General features: G+C 47.9%; 1 protein-coding gene across 2 annotated transcripts in view; it reads right to left on the bottom strand.

The window, feature by feature from the left end:
- The window catches only part of Trappc9 (trafficking protein particle complex 9), a 461,796-nt gene that overhangs the window by 79,901 nt on the left and 362,324 nt on the right, over window positions 1-19,571 (bottom strand). The gene's annotated exons all lie outside the window — the stretch shown is intronic.

Below are 19,571 nucleotides of genomic sequence, written 5' to 3'. Positions count from 1 at the left end.
CAAGTAGGGAGGGAGGACATGGTAATGGAGGAAGCAGCCGGCCACAGGCAAGAGACTAAAGAGAGGAGAGGGCAAGGGGGCCAGAGGTGAGACAGAGGCAAAGCAGCAACAGAGAGGCTATTAGAAAGTAGCTGAGGTATGGGGCTCCAACTTTTGGAGGACAGTGACATCAGGAATGCTCAGAGAAGCTGGGGCTCAGAAATCCACAACTACAGGGAGGTAGTCTTGCTCAATGGGAAGTGCTAGGTGGTTAAGGGTTCTGAAGAACTGATGACTGGCCTGAGTTCAAGCTCCCTACAGAAGAGAATATCAGAATCGATCCTAAATTGAATTGAGCTCATAGTTCTGCTTCCCAAAGGCAGCAGCAAGGCAGGAGGGTAGAAGCCAAGAAAATACTCTATCTGCTGTCTCATATCAATGGCCCAGACCCAGGCTCCAGCTAGCCCATGAAAATCTGCAGAATTCACCAAATAGAGCCTGGTGGGATGACGTGAATACATCAAAAACCAGACAAGTACAGTGGGTATATTATTCGGGGAATAAAGAAATGAAGATATATATTTGCAAACTATTTAGATAAACACCTGTTTTGACAGTCTCTGAAAGAAAATGTAAGTACTTTGCTGAGCCCCTGTTAGTGTGTGTCAGCAAACACTATTCTAGCCATATCAGAAGGTGCCCAATGATCACATCAGCAAATGGTCTCACAGGCGAGCAACAAACTGCACCCCAGGAAGCACCTTCTTATTTCCCATCAGTCTTTGATGCTGCTACAGTGCTGTATCCAATGACCACTGTGTGTGAGACAGGGTAAGCATCCTGAAGCAGGAGTCCAGTTATCTGGGTGGTCTGTCCAATCAATGTCACTTCAGATCAATAGCCCTCTTTATCACCCAAAGTCATTAACAAGCTCTGGAAGCTGACTGTGCCAGTCAATCAGCATATGCTTTCTTTGGGTCATTTGTTCAATGATGTTTATCACAAGGAAGCTGTGAGCCAAGATCTGGGTGTGTGGCTTCTAGCCTCATGAGACCCTGACATGTAGAAAGAATGGACAGGGATGGAGAGTGCAAAGTCAGGAACTGGCAGGACACAGGACTTCCAAAACCAAGTGCTAGATCAAGAAAACTGAACACTGGCCTGCTGTACACAAAGCAGGGAAATGAGTTGAAGTTCCTGAGACAGTAATACTCATGTGTCCTCCAAACAAATACTGTGAGCTGACAATGAATGGGAAAGACGCATGCATACCCACACACTCTGAGTAAGGAGTGGAGGCGTTTCATTAATGCAGCTGGAACGAAGTTAATGTGCAAACACACTTGGGCTCCTGGAAGCAGCAGGTCAAATCCTCCAACGCACAAAGATGGGAAGGAAGAACCAACCCTGTCTCAGGATCATTGGAAAGATAGAGCACCTACCACCCAGAGGAGTGGCTGGAGATGATAGGAGTACATTAGACCTCTCCCAGGAAAAGTGATCAGGGCCCTGAGATCCCAGAAACCTGGACTTGAGCCTGGTGAACGGTTTCTGGTCCCTTACCCAGACTATACCCAAGGGTGCACCTGTCCCTCTTGGATGACACTCACTCTGAATGGCTAGCTTAGAAAACTTGGAGCAGCAAACTAGTGCAAGGGAGCAGGAGAGAAGGACTGTGGTGGGCGACGGTTTGCAGTTCAACCGCTGAGGCTGCAGAGCCCAAGACAGCCAGCAGCTATATGTCTAGCTTCTGGCCTTGCAGGTCCATGCATGCTCGCCCAAGGGGACTGATACTTTGTCCATGCCTTTGCAAGCTTCCAAACACCCTAAAAAGAAAGCATCATTCACTGCTTTTCACCCTGAAGTACATGATGCTTCTTACAGAAGACCAGTATAACATATATATGTATGAGAACTTTTCCATTCCCTTCCCCCTCCAAGAGAGCGAGAGAGCGAGAGAGCAAGATAGAGAGAATGAATGTGAAAAGGGGCTAATAGTGGCCATAAACAATAAAAGACAGTCTATCATTCTGTAATATGAACCAGGGTGGGCTCTCAGGAATATGCACAGATCTGTTATTATATATAAATGTATATGCAAAAAAAATCTCTGCATGCACAGAACTCAAGTTAGATCACTTCCTATATATAGCGTACAAATATATAGATACAGCTCTCTGTGTAAATATGCATATACATATTTACTTCCCAGACTCTGAAATAGAAACCTATATACTTAAATGAATCACAGTGCTTAAAAGATGCTCCCAAGCTGTGTACCCCATGCTCGAGTCTGAGAGCATTGTTTCCTCTCTGTTTCGCCTTGGCAGCTTCCCCTGGCGGCTTGTTGGCTTTTCTGATGCTGGGTGATGTCACTTCAAAAGCCAAAGCCCCACTGCGGGTTTACTGTCTAGACAGGCTGTGCGGGCAAGTCCAGAGGCAGATCTGTTTGGTACACAGTGTCCTGCAGATGTCAGGAGCTGAGGGAAATCGTCTTTAAGGCTTCTGCCTGGTCAGTTCATGGTGGGTAATCTGAGGCCTCCAGTTTCAGAGTCACAGCAGCTGGGCCCCCAGCCTAAGTCACATGATGGTGCTAGCTGGCCTCTTGGACTCTGGACCATGCAGCTCTTCCCTGTAGAGTATCGCTGCATTCTGAGTTGTGCAGCAGATGTTAGAGCTACAGCTTCCCTCTTCTGCTTCAGGGCTGCATTGTGTTCCCTATCACAACAACAGGAATTTCAGAGACATCAGGGGACACAAAATGACTATTTGCCATGGATGGGTTTTGCTTACAATTGTCTAGTGGGTCAAGTATGTGTTCTGGGTTATATCCCAGTATGTGCATATTCAGTGAGTATCATCAGGGGAGACACCATGAGGGTGAACATTTCTGGAGCTAAGCTACTTGCCCTGTGGCCTCTGCTTTGATAAATCTTACAGTCCCTGAGGCAAAACCAGCAAGCTCCTTCCAGAGAGTGAAAACAGGCCAGGGGGTGAGGAGGCTTTTCTGGGTCATCCTGTGGAGACACACCTCAGCCATCTGCTGTTCCAGCTTGCTTTGCTCTGGCTTGGCACCAATGTCCACTATCCTGGAGGTTCTGGGACCTTGTCCAGAAGACGGCCTGATGCTCTCATTTTCATGGTCCTCCTAGAACCTTTCTGTTCTTTCCTGCTAATCAAACCAGATCCCAATGACACCAGAGGCCCTTCCCCACCCTCTTCAGAGATGAAGCCATCACTCAAATGATCTGGTACCTGCATTCTCATCAGCTACACATAGCAAATGAGGTCAGAGGATAAGAAGATGCACAGGAGTGAGCAGACTCTAGAACCCTGCGGCTGAGGACAGAGGACTGAGGAGATGCGCATGAGTGAGAAGATTCTAGAACCCTGGGGCTTAGGACAGAGGACTGAGAAGATGCACAAGAGTGAAACAGACTCTAGAACCCCTGAGGCTTAAGCCAGAAGCAATGTTTAGCTGAAGACTCACAGGCTGTATATGTGTGTATCACTCAAAGCTGTAATAGTGGCTGAACAAAATTATAAACTTACTTAAGAGGGGTTTTTAAATTGTTTTTGAACTTTGAAGATGACAGTGTTGTGTTGTGATGTCCAAAATTGGACATGACTGGTACCGAGTGTCGATTACAGTTCGATTACTAGCGATGATGATGATGATGAAGAAGATGATGATGATGATGACGACTAACTACGGTGCTGGAGGTTGAACCCAGTGCCTCGCACATGCTAGGAAGGCACTCTGCCCTCTTCCATCCATGAACTCAGTCACTGCCCAGTTCTACAGTGGCCACCTTGGCTATTCAGGTGACTATAACCCCACACTTCTGACCCAGTGCTTTCACTTTGTCCCAAATCTGTGCCCCTCAGAGAGACAGGGGTTCCCAGTGACTTCTTTGCAGCTCCGTATCACCTTTGTCCTAAAACAAACGGAGTCACCCATGACATTTTAGCCACATGTCACCGTTACCATGAGAAAGAGTGATACACCAACACATCTGACAAGCCTGCATTGGGGAAGCTGCTGGTTTTAGGAAGACTCTTAGCTATGTCAGTAAACCTAGCTAACCAAATCACTTACCAGTTCTCGAGGGCACACTTCCATCTACACTGTCACTAGTCACCACACAGCTATTCTTTTGGCTCTGCTTACCCAATGGTTCATCCATCGGCTCAACTGTAGATCAGTCCATCCAGCCACCCAGCTATGGGCTCTATCTTCCCACCCATCTTTCTTATGAAGGGTTTATCACATGCCTAGAGCCATCCCACAAAAATGAGTTTGAAATAGATCACGCTGGGAGACCATTTACAGCTCTCTGCCCACAGGCCTCTATGAGGGACTTCCAGGGGGAAGTAATGGCGGAGAAAATGCAAAATGCCCATTGACTTAGCCCCAGCCAGCTGGTGGTATCCTGGACAGTTGTCTGGTGCCTCTCCAGAGCCTGGCCTCTTGGATGGCAAAGGAACTTCTGTGGGAATGTGATAAATTCTTGACAAGAGACATGAACAAAGCCCCATGTGAGCAGAAGCACTGTGCTATGGCCAGGGAATCCCATACTGAACTTGACCTTATTCAAACTGAAGCAACTGTGTTTCTCTGACTCTTCTGCTTCTCACATATCCATTCTGCTTTCAGCAGGGACTCAGGAGCTCAGGTTGCCCACAGATGACCCTGCCCTTTCCTCTGCCTTTGCTCCAGATACCACGTAAGGGTGACATATGAATGGCTGCTTTCCTGTAAAATACTGTGTCCTAGGAGGCAGGGCTCTGGTCTGGCTGTACATAGCTACTGGTCCTGCAGAGAAAGCCTAAGCAGAGGGATGATGTGGGTGCACAGATACAGCTTGAAAAGGCTGCAGAGTACAATGCAACCAAACAGGAATGCTCAGTGGGAAAATGAGTCAGGAAGAGAAAGGATTTCCTGTGGACTACGTTGGAAATATTTACACTTGATGATCTTTAGCGCATATGTGGTGGCTGCACAGAACGACTTCTGTTAACTGAGCTGGTGCCCAAAGGAGATTGAGAGTCATTAGGCTGCAAACAGCACGGTTGCCTAGAGGAAGCTGGCTGGACTGTATCCAGGAATGCGGTGATGGCTTTTGGTTAAGAGGCAGGCTATGCTACCCTCAGAGGTTCTTGGAAGGTTTGCCTTGCAAGGTGGTAGGAAACAGAGACTGCTCCTGAGGTAAGATCCTCACCATGCAAAGGTCTGCCATCTTTCACTGTATGGCAAACTCCTTACAGAATGCCAAGGAAGTGGTGAATTCTCCATCCATGCCACTGTCTTCTTTGGCTCTGGTTCTATACTTCCAGACTTGCTGCTCATAGGGATCCCCACATGCATGAGATGAAAAACAGAGTCCAGTGGATGGCCCTCACCTGGAGGCACTGATGGTAGTTATGGGAATAGCCCCCAACATTGTAGACCATCGACTGGACATTTACCTGTCACCAAGAAGCATGACCCACAGACCAAGGTCTCTGGCCCCTCTGGGGTGGTCAATCTCATTTTCATGAAATTCACCAGTAACCTGGGGTTGGCTAGGAGCCCCAGCAGTAGGTATGAGCTTGTGATAAATATCACACCAAGATAAATGCATCACCCTTGTGTAGCAGAGCGCTGTGTGGCTGGGAAGTGGGGAGAGAAAGCTACAAGCTGAGTTTCTCCTGGATGAGTAGAGGAAGCTAGTCTCTCCTCAGCTGCCGTGTGAGCTGCCAATCAGGCCACACATTGTTCTTCTTGCTTCATAATTGGTCTCTGCAACTGATTCTGAGTCTGGGCTTCCTCAGGAGTGGGCACTTCTGGGAAGGCTCTGGCCCCGAGGACAGCCATGCTCTAGTTTTTCCTTATTTAGCACCTGCCATGAGGTCCCCGTGGCAGGAGTAGAGATCTATAAATCACCTGGCCTCCTGGGAACCAGGGTAATACCTGTATTAGGGTCCCCATGAGACTACAAGTTGGGGGTGGGTAATTGTCACTCAGATGCACTTTCTAAATCCTTTCTCTTTTTTGTTTTCTCTTCTCTTCTCTTTCTTTCTTTCTTTCTTTCTTTCTTTCTTTCTTTCTTCTTCTCCTCCTCCTCCTCCTTCTTCATTTTTTTTTTTATAGAAAGAGATAGAAAATGCAGCTCTCTGCCTGTGGGACCTGTGACCCCTCTCTCAGTCATGACAGGGAATAATTCAGTAGCTTACACATTTATCTGCTATGCAGAGAGAAGAAACCAGGAGAAAGAGGGCAGACTAGCTCCTGCTGGGTCAGCAGCAGAGAGCACAGAGCAGGCACTCAGTAAATGCTTGTGGGACAGGTAAGCAAGTGAAAAATGAATAAATGGAGGGGCAAATGAACAGGGCTGCAACCCCTCGACTCCCCACAAAGGCAAAGATCTAATGCCTGAAAGTGCTGTAGCCATTTCCTGCTAAGCCAGTAGTGGTCAGGAGCTGTTGTGGGTGAGGTCTGCATTATGGGGAGGGGGTGCAAGGCACCCACATGTCATTCTGAGGACAGAAGGAGAAAAGGCAGAAGTCCCCTACAGATGGGAGCCAGAAGACCACAGTGGGAAGGCCACAGAGGATGCAAAGGACTCTTTTTTTGGGGTTTTGGCTTTTAAATTTTCATTTGTAGATAAATAAACAAATACAATATTTTACATTACCTACAGCACACATAAGCGATGGTCACACCTGTGTGACCTGTGTGTGTGTGTGCACACCTGTAATTACATGTACCTATAATGTATAGAGGGTGTGTATGTGTAGTTTTAGTTCTCAGAAGGAGTGAGTTCACTACAAGATCTGGCCAAACCCAACATGGGACCTAGGTGAGTGCATCTGACCTTGCTTTGCATGCAAGCATGGCACAGGGGGAAACTTACTTTCCAACATGTTGCTAGGCCCTGGGAAGGTTTTACAAGTAGTCCTGAGTACAGAAACCTCTGGAAGCTAAACACTGCCAACACTGTCTAGAACATTCTCCTCTTCCCACTTGGCTTTAGAATATCAAGAGCTGCAGTCCTCTCCCTGAGTCAGAATCTGCAGGGCTGGCATCACTCCAGACCTCAGCTAACAGACACCACACTAACAATGTCTTTATGGAGTGAGAACTAGGAGGTGCACCCTGGGCCAGGCCTGACAGGCCCACTCTACCCTGGTCCACAGTAGAACTGGGCTCTGCCCAACCCCTCCATGTCCTTACACATCCCGTGGGACATCCCAAGTGATCCTTGCCAGGGTCTATGCAAAGAACTCCTCGGCAAAGGGGGATGTTTCAAGCTACCCACAAGGGTCCTGGATCTTCTCCCTCCCTTCTGTGTGCTTCTGTGAGGGATAGCAAGACCTCTGAGCCCCAGGGGGAGGCCTAAGGTAGCAGCAGTTATGGCAGCCAACCTATAAGGAGCATCCAGCATTATGATTATGTGGGGCATGGCACCACTGTCATAAACACCCCCTGGTTAGTGCTCATCTCTTCTGCAGGTCTCACACACTTGTTGACAGTCACCTCTAGCTGGGTTCAAGCCTGTGGCAGTGACGGGGACTCCAAAAAACTCAGCAAAGAAGGTGCCAAGTGGACACAGGAGCTAGCATGGAGCTTCCTGGAACCCACCTGGGATAGATACATGCTGACTTGCAGACACCCTGAGAAAATACCCCTGCCTGACTATCCACCTTCTCAATTTGAAACAAGGGCTGATGGGGTACTGGCCTTTGGCCCTTTGGTTGTGTGATCAATAGTCTTCACTCATAGCTCTTGCATGGGCTCCTGTGGCAGCATTTCTATCATGACCTGATCTTTGTCTAGGAGGAGGCGAGAACCTTTACCACAAATATCCACGGGAGACAACTAGGCACAACCTGGAGCCAAAAGCCCAGCCAGGATCCAAGATGACTCAAAATTAGGACAGATCCAGAGAATCTTAAACTGACAGGATCAAAATGGAGAACAGTAAAACACTAGTCGGTCAGTGTTAGGTGAGCACTTGGGTTCACCAGGCCAGCTGTTTGAGACTCTGACAGCTCCCTCCCAGCCCTGGGGTGGCACAGTGCTACCTGATGAATACCTATGATGAGTACCTATGGCCAGTTTCCTCTGTCTGAATCTTACTGTCTATACCTTGTAAGTGACACTGACATCAGCAGCATGTTGGAGGCCACATTATACTCCTAGACAGGGAGATGCAGGGATGCACAAGCCAGCTCATCTGGGAACCACACTGTTGTTCAGAAATAGGCCTAGGATTGTGCTCCTTCCCTAAAGGGAATCCTTCAGAGGCAGGGGCCTAGAACCCCTAGGATGATGATTATCAGCTGAATCTTGGTAGACAAGCTACCTGTCACCCTCTGTCTGAGAACTACTAACAAAAAACCTCTATGGGGTGAGCATCAGGGTAGCTCAAAAAGCATGTGTCACCACTCTGGATACCCTAGCTCAGGCCAATCCAAGACAGACGTCACTTGGCACACAGTTTACACAGTGACTAAGACTGGCAGCTCCTGGAGGTGAAGATGGGGTCCTTACTCTCTACTCTTCCAGTAACGGTGAGGCAGAGGGGCCTGGAACAAAGCATGCACATTCTGAGAGAACAGGGTTCTAATGTCGGCTTTCCTCTTGCTGGCTGTCCAACCTAAGCAGGTGCACTGGGCATTACTGTGAACAGGAAATGGTGTTCCCTTCCTCCCAGGACTTTATTAGAGATGAGAGAGGGTTGTATGGAATATGAGAGCTTGGTGTGGACCCTCTCCTTAGACTATCTCCTCCATCATGGCTCCAGATTGCAGTGAACCCGCTCCTTAGATCTTCTCCTCCATAGTGACCCTAGACTGCAGTGAGGACACTGCCTGCCATATTTTTTGGCTTTTTCAGCTTTGGGCGTTTGGAGACAAAGTCTGCACACTCTTCCGGGCTACAGATCAAGGACCAAGTTGGAAAATCGATACTGGGGGACTGGTATCTGACTTCTTAGAGCAATCTAGGAACTGATGCCACCTACATCTCTCAGAGGCCTGATTCCTGAGGACATCTGTATATCCTGGAAGAGGGGCCTCAAAGAATTTCTAGGATCAAGAGGGATGAGATGGCCCTGGGGACTGACTTCATCAAGTCCTCTTCCCCGCTCTCTGGCACAGCTGAAGCTCCAGAAGTAAACGTGGAGAATATGGCACTACAAGGTCCAGACTAATGCTGCCTGATGCTCCCAGCCTACTAGTACATGGTGCCAGGTCTCATGCTCTTGCTAGGCTTTTGCTCCAACTCATGTATAAGACACAAAAGGGACCAAGTGACCTCCAGGCTAGTGAAAGCCCCAGTGCCAGGATCAGGCAGCCTATCCAGTGTTTACCAGGTGTCCATGAAAATACCCTATAGTCACCCTCCTCCACATGTCATAGCCCTGGGGTCTCCTGGAACGTAGAGCGACAGCAAAGCACCAGCTTTCTGTGGGCAAGAGATGTCCTGGGCTTCCCAACTCAATAATAACTGTAGCTAGAACAGCCCCTGTGTACATGGCCAGGCTTGGTGCTCATTCTAACCCACGGCAAAATCTGCCACCTGCCAGAAAACCCCTGGCAGCAGACAGTGGAGAGGCAGAAAGCTTGGGGAAATGGTGAGGGTGGACAGAGAACATTCCAGATGTTCACCCAAATATCCACCCACCCATTCCTGAGCCCCAGTGGTATATATTCCCTCACGTCTTTCTCTCTCAGGTGTTGTCTGTACACCAGCTCAGCAGGCAGAAGTGACCAGGCTCTGTGAAAGCCCTCTGACTTGCAGAAGCAGCCATTCCAACTGCTCACTGTCCCAGAGACATTCAGCACTTTGACTGACTGGGCAAAGCTTGCTCTGAGAAAGACAAAGAAGCTGCTACTAGGTTCCCAGGAGCCTCTGACCCAAGCTGGATTTAATACCATAACATTCACCAGGTACCAGTACTGAATGGCTATCTTACATGGATTACATCATTTCTTCTCAGTGGCATAAAGTAAGATCATGTCCACTTTACAGATTCAGAAACTGAGGCTTTTTAAGGTTAAGACTACAAAAGAAAGCCAGGATAAGCCAAAGCCACAGCTCTTCTTGGGCATCTATTGTGGCAGAAATGAGGGTGCTCTCTGCATTTTGGCCAACCCACCAGGATTTATATACTATCCCCCTTGGAAGGCCTGGAAACTCTTTTCAAGGTGAGGGGCATATCCTCTGCTAAGATGGCACAGTGGCTGAAGCCTACTTAGCCTTTTTTTTTTTAGCTGCTGGCTCCAAGTTGCTGCCCAGGGAAAAAGTGCCAACCTTGGGCCCTGAGAGACAGATGTCATCAGGAACTGCCTGGGAAAGGTCAAGGGCTAAACCTTTGAAGTGTCCTGGCAGACTCAAGGTCTGGCTTCAAAGTAGCCAGGATGTCGGCACTCCTTCAAGGACCAGATTCTCTCTGGGTTCCCCAGATAAGGAGAGGCTGTTCTACAGGAGTTCCAGGTACCTCGGCCTATGTCAGCACATGCTGCTCCCCTGTGTCCTCTCTCTTAAGTTAAGCATCAGAACTTCTAGTGCCCTCTCTAGCCTTGCTTCCTGCTCTGTAACATATTCCAAGTACCAGAAGTAGGCCAGTAGCATAAGGTATCATGAGGGGAAAAAAAAAGCCTGCCTGATTTTCCCAGCCTACTAGCACATGGTACAAGAACACACACACTTCTAGGCTTCTGAAAATATAATAAGTGCAGCATGACATCTGGGCTGTTCTCCTGGAGCATAACACCCAACCACCACATAGTAGGCACACAGTGGCCTCTAGCCATTTTCTAGCATGTGTTTAGGGTTGCAAATGGCTCCAAACATCCTAGCAAAGGTGCACCTGTTTTATTTACTCCACGAGAAAAGGCATAGACTCTGTTGCATCTACTATGGAGTGGACAACTCTGTAAAGGTAGGTGTTTCTCAGGTACCTTTGGCCTCTCACCCTAAGCAGCACCTAGCCTTCCTAGTCCCTGTCTCCCCCTGTGATGAAAAGAACCAGCTTTCAGCACCACCGAGACAGGACCAGAGCCTAGACTTCTTCTGATCCCATAGCAAGAAAGAGGGTACAGGACTATGGGAAAGAGGGGAGTGTGGTACCTATACTCCGCACTGAAGGGAACTCCTCCTATACCTGACAGATAATTCTGCTTCTGCTGGGGATTTCTCTTACCTGAAGTAAAATCAGGACACAGACCCTGTACCTTGAGGCCAATGCTGTTTCTGTTGCGTCATGCCAGGACCAAGCAAAGAATGTGCACCCAAGTGAGCCAAGGTGATGGTGAGTGCAGCCCTACCACCCACAGGGCCGATGAGGGCTCTACTCTCCATCCATGCATCCCAGCAGCAGGCACACTCTGAGTAGGCTCACTTCCCAAGCCTAGGGACTGTGTACCACAAGGATACCCACTAAGACAGCAGAAACTGTCCTTTTGTAAAGTCTAGACATGGCTCCATCACGCCACTGCAGACCCCCAATCTCTCCTACATGGGGCACCAAGGCTTAAGAACAAGCCAAATTCACTAAATGATGCCTGTAAGGGTAGAAATGAGTCTGACATTTACTTCTGACTTCGAATCCTCAAGTCACCCTCTGGGTCTCAGGTCAAGACATTCACTCAAAGCTAGGGTCACAGTCCAAGTCTGCTGCCTCCTGAGTTCACCACAGGATGACGGCAGTGGTACCAGAAGTCACAGAGAAGTGGACTCTTCTAGTCATGTCCCTAGACTCCTGCTCATGTGTTCTGCTTGCTCCTCCGCTTCAGCAAAAAATGGCGTGACCACTCACTTGGTGTCCCTAGGGAGGGCAGCTCCCCCTTGACTACATCTCTGGACTGATTGCTTCCCTCCCTCCCTGTGGAAGCCACATCCTGACACTTGATTGCACAGTCATAAGGGAACAGCTTTAGGCTGTCAAGGAGCCTGGCTGAAGGGACTGGAAGGTGTGTATTTGATATCCTGGTGAGAAATTTTTGGACAAGCCCCACAGCTGGCTGGGCATGTCAGGATGCCTGTGGGAACCAGTGATGGAAAATGCCATCCCAGCCAAGTTATCTAAAGACTCTGGGCAGCCTGCAGAACAGGGACCATCTGGCATGGTCACCAAGGGAGATATGGGCATCTTCCTCTAGTAAGTGAAGTGAGGAGGCAGGAATTGAACCTGGGCCTGTGCCCAGAGATGCCCAACAGACTTTCAGAAGAGTTTAGAGACAGGAGAGTCCACAAAAACATGATTGGCATGGCAGTGAGTATGCATCCATGTTCAAGGCCTAGCCCCTATGCTTGCACTGATGCCCAGCCACTGTGTGGGAGCAGGGAAGAGCTTCATGGAGATACTGGGAATTCACAGCTTAGGAAAAGGGGAAGAGGTAGGGAGAAAAGCTGGCTGTGCTTCTGTAGAGAGGCTGTGTCTCTCTCACTGAGATTGTTTGCCTCCTTAGGATCCCACAGTACCTCTATGAGCCAGAAAGAGACTCGCAAACCACCTTATCCACTCCCATGTGTGCTTAGTAATCCTGGATTCTGACCATGGGGCAGCAGGAGTAATGACTGCCCTCAGGACCCAAGGATGGCAGAATGGTTGGTACAGCCTGATCTGTCACAAATCTGTAGGACTGAAGATGGATATCTCTTTCAGACAATTCAGAGTCCACTAGGTATAGAAGTCAACATTGCAGAAGGGGTAGTGTGGGGTCCATGTAGAGAGCAGGGGGAGGGAGCGAAGAGCAGCCCCCATGGAACCTGGGAGTCTGTGGCACGGGTTGTGGTCTCCAGATTCATCCTAGATGATGAGCTAATGCAGGCTCTGAGACCAGGAAGGTTCGTTAGTCCCACAGAGATGATTGTAGGAGAAGCTGGGGACAAGCCAACCAGAAAAAAAAAAAATCCTTCAACAGCAGATAGTTGAGAGAGTCAGCCATCTTAGATATCATGACTGAAGAAGGCATGGGGCAGCTGGCACCTGCTAGCCAGCCAACTGCTATCCTCCCTCTAGCCCTTTCATGTCGTGATTATTTTTCTCACTCACAGCTCCCAACTGCCCAGGCTCTGTGGGGTTCTCAACTGTACCTAAGCTGTGTACACAGGCTTCTCAACAAGACCCTGCTTAGTACCCTCATTGCTGGTGGTCAGTGGATTCACGGCCCTCCTTGATGAGCTTCCTGATAGGACCTTCAGCACACCAGACTTGTGTAAGAAGCTCCTCACTCAACTGGCACCTGAGACTCTTTTCTTTGCTGTCCTTGCATGACATATCTAAGAACAAGAGATTCCATTCTCTGGTACAGTGAGTCCGGCTGACCTGTGTGCAGACGTCCCGTCCAATTGCCCTTATCTTTATCCATAGCCTATATTTTTTCCTCTGAGTCCTCTACTACGAGGGTTTCAAAAGGTTGTGAAATCCACAGAGATAAATTTTTCTGCAAGGTGGAAATGCCAGGGGTTATTTCTTTCCTTTTTATCTTGTAAAGAAGTAATGGGAAAACTGGAGAAAGACTGAAATCTCGTTCGCTTATTTTTAGCATGTCATATATCTTGAGACTTGCCTTCTTATTTAAGAAACTGAACGCACCTAGGACAACATGACACAGGTTAAAGTCCTGGGTTTGATTCAAACTCTGTGGCTTACTGGCTGGGAAACAGAAGCATCCCAGGTTCTTATCTGAAATGAGAGTAGCTCATCTGGTCCATAGACCTGTAGATAGGGGGATACCAAGTAGTCAGTGTGGCCTGTAAAATGCAAGAAACACAATCAAGTAGGTCATGTTTCTTGGGAAGTAAATATTGGCCACTGGGAAGGGTCTTGCACTTGGATAAGTATGCCATTTACTTATACATGGCCTGGCCCACCTGCTATGGGCAAAGGTACTCCATATCAACAGAAACCCACCTTCACTTGAGCTCCTTGCTGTGTGTAGATGTAAGGCAATGGGAGGCATATGGATGTTAGCATCCCAGGATGCTAGGAGCTCCAACAGCTCAGCAGTGAGGACAGGAGCTCTGCCTGGCTTTGAGTCATGTGAGACTTAGGAACTAAGAAACCCACAGAGACCTGGGTTTGATTTCTATCTGTGCTAATTAGCACCAGTGAAGACCGGCAGTCTAAGTTCCCTTGAGCTCTCTGTGACTAGGTGGCAGCAGGAGAAACTCAATGAGGGGCAGCCAGAAAAGCTATGATCCCAATTAAATCTGTCCCCACAGGATCTGACAGAGAGCTTGAGGAGTCTGCTATGAACAGACTGGGAGGGACAGCCCTGTATGTTCTGGTCTGCAGGAACACAGCCTTTCATCCCAGGAAGGAACTATATCCTCACTTGTTCATTTGTTCATTCATTCACTCATTCATTCATTCATTCATTCATTCATTCATAAGTGAATATGATGTACTGAAGGCTTATTGTCCCCATTCATTCAACAGCATGCATGTAGTTTCCATCCTCTGCTGTGGATTCACAGAGTATAAAAGCAACACAGGCAACAGTAAGGGCCAGTTGGTAGGAGGAGGATGGACAGAGGTGAGGGAAGGAGGTGTGTGACATCAAGTGTATGATCAGGTCATAGCTGCTATAGTCCTACCCTTCTCTGTGTGAACATGTCCATACAAGATTCCTGAGCTAAGAGTGGGCAGGAGGGTGGGGATGGTGACAAGACCAGGATTTCATGAAGCAGGGTTGGTGAACTGGAAATTACACCAGAGATCACAAAAACTAAGAAAGTGTCCAGCACTCCTGGGTCCCAGATTCTATATGGTGCTGGCTGTACTGGCTGGTTTGTGTGTCAACTTGACACAAGCCAGAGTCATCAGAGAGGAAGGAACCTCAGTTGAGGAAATGCCTCCATGAGATCCAGCTGGAATTCATTTTCTCAATTAGTGATCTTAGTGATCAAGGGGGGAGGACCCAGTCCGTGGTGGGTGGTGCCACCCCTGGGATGATGGTCTTGGGCTCTATAAGAAAGCAGACTGAGCAAGCCAGGGGAAGCAAGCCAGTAGGCAGCACCCCTCCATGGCCTCTGTATCAGCTCCTGCCTTCAGGTTCCTGTCCTATTTGAGTTCCTGACTTTCTTTGGTGATGAACAGTGACATGGAAGTGTAAGCCAAATAAACCCTTACCTCTCCAACTTGCTTTTGGTCATGGTTATTCACTGCAGCAGTAGGAACTCTACCTAAGACACTGATTAAATGGAGAGCACCTTTGGATGGGGAGACAGTGAAGGCTCCACAGCCCTCTTCAGGTGCTCTGTTCCCAAGGAGGCTTATGAGTTCTGTTGGTGTCCATGGGGTCCATGGTCATCCCCAGTAGACTGCTACCTCCGTTTCAATATGCTGACTGGGGACCCAGCTCCAGCTCTGCCTCTTTTTGCTGCTTCCTGAACTCTTTGTGCCCACTTCCAGGCTAGCACACACAACAGGATGTGGTCAAACAATTTGAGGACCAACTTGGGTCTCCTACCCTTTGGCAGAAAGAAGATGTCTCCTAGGCAGGGATGGGTTTCCAGCACACATGTAAGTATATACTATAGAGCAATGCCCAGTAGGTTTTGATTGAAGGACTAAATCCATCAACCCATACAGCCCTGATCTACATGATCTGAAGCAGAACATACGCCCCCTCCCCCAGTCCATTACTATTGGTCCGATGGAATAGTAATTATGACCTTGGGGACCTGTGCAGGTCTTAAGAAACACATGTGACAAAGATCTGGGGCCCTGAACTGTTCTCTGCAAATGTGAGGGAGTCATATGTTCTTAGAGGCAAGGCAGGGCAGTATCTCCACAGGGTCTGCTACTACCTAGACTGGCACTATCTATTCCTGTTCCTAGTTGCTGCTCTGAGGATACAGCTAAGAGCTCAGTACACGTGTGTATCTGTATGAAGACTGTCTGAATACAGAGAACTGGAAATGCCCACTTTGCAACGCAATGCATCCCTGATCTGTATTCACTGCAGGCCCAGAGAGACAGCACAGACCAATCACTGCGGAATCTCAGAAGACACAGAGAGTTCTACAGAGAAAGGAACTGGTGGAGGGAGGAGGGAGTGGGTGGCACAGCGGTGGGACAGTCCAATCAGTGTGGCAAACAGCTTAGTCCATTAGTCACCACCACTGGGTATCTATGGAAATGCCTAGAAGATGGTCTTCTGCATAGACAGCCAGACGGCACACTGTTTTCTACAAGGGGCTGATGAGCCCATCCCTCCTCCTTCTCTTTCCTTCACAAAGGACCAGATTAATCTGTAAATGCAAATAGACAGATAGACAGACAGACAGACAGACAGACACACACACACACACACACACACACACAGCAGATAGGGGAGGGAGAGAGGGAGAGGGAGAGGGAGGGGAAGGAGGAGGGAGGGGGGAGGGAAGAGAGGGAGGAGGAGAGGGAGAGAGCCAGGGCACTAACAGACTAAGACAGAAAGCATCTTGGAAACAACAGTCTCCTTCTGGATTCAGTGCTCTGTTGTGAGTCAGCCCAGCCTGTGGCCTGGCTTTTCCTGAGTCTTACTTTGCTGCAGATCCTCTACAGATAGAGCACTGCAGCCCAGGTCCACAGCTAGCACATGCCAGGATGTGGGCAAAGAGTGACATCTGCATTCCACCTCCCTTTGTCTACAGCAAGATAGGAATAGCACGTCCATGTCTCCCTGCTTGGGGGAGTCAGGCGGCCTCTCTCCTCTGGGATGACAGCATTCCTTCCACACAGAGGTTGGTCCCTTGGCATTACAGATGAGGAAACTGAGGCACAGAGCGGCTGACCAATAGCCCAATCCATGAATTGCTCACTACTGGGGAAATAGCAGAGCCAGTATAAAAACCCATATTTCCTGGCTCTGTGGTGACACCACACCTGCCTGCATCTGACACTCTTGTCACCAACATAGACAGATGTTGATGGTTTGGCTTTGCCCTCTGCCAAGACCCTCTAAAACACCAGCAACTTCTGGAGATCTGAATCAAACCTTAGCCCTCCAAAACAGAAAAGGATCAGGGTAAACACTGGGCCACATAACATCTATTATGGAAAAAAACCCACAAAACAAAAAAAACCAACATTTCAAGAGATCTCCATGTTCAGCAACAGAACAAGTATTAAATTATCTTCTCTCTGTTTGATGAATGGCTTGGCCTTTAACAATATGTGTAAGGCTTGTTTATAATGTGGGAACTGTTTATGTTTTTGTCAAGCTTGAAAAAGGATAAGAAGGTACAATAATGGCATAGTCATTTATATAAACAAAATTAAAACCAGGGAATCACAAAATGACTTGGAAATGTACAAAACTAAAATAGAGGTTGTTTAGGGATAGGAAAGGGCTCATTCCTCTTTAACTTTCTTGAATCTGAATTTGTTTTTTCTCTCTTTCTTTCTTTCTTTTTTTTTTTTTTGGTTTGGGTTTTTTGCATTCTATTGAGAATAGATGACATTCACAAAGAATGATGACACCATCAGAAGATCAAGACTTGGGGAAAGGAGCTGTGTTGATTGAGACCTGCTCCCTCTCAGCAGCAGTTCAGAGCCAGGTGAGACAGGCCAGACTCTGGCCATGCCTCTTATCCTCCCTATAAAGAGAGATGTGAGTGTCCAGAGATACCGGAGCTCATCACAGTCTTCCCTCCCTGCCAAGCAGCTGAGATACACACTGGGAAACCAGTTACTTCAAAACAACAACCTGTTTCTTTTGAAGTGACCATGGGAATTTTTTCTAAGGACTCTCACTGCTCAGGCCTGGAACAGCCTGAATGGTCTGACCCTACTCCATAAGGAAACCATGTGGGATCTTGAGGGTCTAAGTCATGAGAGCTGGGATCATCCCCAGGATTCTGGTTATAAGTTTAAGCTAGCTGGCTCTACACATGAGATGCTCTGTACAGATGACAGATACAGCAGGAGATAAATGGATTGAAACTGGGATGAAGACACTTTCCCATCATATGTCACTGGTAGCCTGGAAGGCAAACACATGGCACCGTATGACCAGCTCTGAGGAAAGTAGATGATAGTGGGATTCTTTTTTCTTCCGTCACACAGTCTGGTGGTCTAAGCCCACTTGTGTTTTTCAAGATTAAAGATGCATCAACTCTGCCAATGGCTTACCCCTCCAAGACTAGGAACATCATCCCCCCCCATGATTCCATCTGACCCCTCCCCTCAAAAACAACCCCTGCAGGCCTCAGCTCAGACACATTTGAGTCTTAGCATAATTTCCAAAAGTCATATACTTTTCTAGATAAATGTCAGTACACATGTATCTGTCCACATGCTGGTGGGCATGTGACACATGCTCCAAATGGCCAACCCAGACCTCAACTTCTAAGAACAGGACTAGCCTATGATAGATTGAATCACAAAGCAGAAGGGGCTTTACCATTTCCCAAGAACCTTCCTGGGGTTCTACCAGGGATGATCACAGTTCATAGCAGGCACTGTAGCAAGTAAAAGGTCTTTCCCTCAAGAGTTCCTCTAGAGTAACATGATGTAGTAATGGAAGACTTATTACAATTTTATTGGTTGGCTTATAGAATCTAGCTTAAGCCTTAGTATGGTGACAGAAACAGATTATGAGATTGACTGCTGTGGTTCTGAACCCTCAACCTCTATTTCCAGCACACCTCACACAGAAAGCATGGTTATGACACACCATTCAAGCCAACTGAGCTGCCCAGCAACTCAATGAAGTAAAATTATAAGGTTCTATATACTAGTGAACAGGCTTTGGGGGCACAGTGACATACCCCAGTATCATAATGATATGACAGCCACCTAATGAAACTGTCATTGGGTTTCTATGTGTTGCTTCTCAGACAATAGTTTTAATAATGGCACTTTGACCTTCCTTCCAATTATGAAGAAAGTGTCACATCCAAATGGCTAACCTCTTCCCTGAACCATGCACAATGCCCAACACAGCACCCACAATCTGTCCAAGGATGAGCACTGAAGGAGGGTTGTTCTTGGGCCACACTGAATCACTGGTTGTGGTAAATGTGGCCCACTAACCATGGCATGTTACCCCTACTAAGCAAGCCTTCTTCTGGCTTCTGACCTCTTTGCTTATTCTTTCACTGACTTCTAAGGACACTGATTGCCTGGAGAGTCTCCCATAGCATCCCCAGGACATAGGTGGTCCTACATTGATGTTATGAAGAGTCTAAGATCGGGGGATTTACTGAATAGAGAGAAAGAAGAAAAGGATTACACATGACTGTTCACAGTAGTTCCCAATAGACAATCTGAACAAATCACTTCCAGACAGCAAGACAACTGTCACCACAACCAAGACTCAGGTATCTGTCGCAAGTTACCTTTGAGTATGATTTAGAAAGACTTGAGAATGGATAGCGTCCAGGGCTGTAGAGGAACACAGAGGCCCATCAGCAGGTTGTTGAGTAATGGTGGCCTCTTGTGGGATTCCAGGATAAGATAAGGAGTTCACCAAATACACTGTCTACACCCCAGCACCGGAGATTGTAAAGCTCGGCCCAGGGACATGATGGAAGAGCAAGCATGAAGCCATGCCCTCATTTCCTTCAATCACTCCACATGGCTAAGGGCTACAAATATTTCTAA

This window comes from Grammomys surdaster, unplaced genomic scaffold (assembly GCF_004785775.1).
Source record: "Grammomys surdaster isolate TR1022 unplaced genomic scaffold, NIH_TR_1.0 224, whole genome shotgun sequence".
Classification (NCBI taxonomy): domain Eukaryota; kingdom Metazoa; phylum Chordata; class Mammalia; order Rodentia; family Muridae; genus Grammomys; species Grammomys surdaster.
Note: the sequence above shows the minus strand (reverse complement) of the source record. Positions and strands in the feature narration are given on the sequence as shown.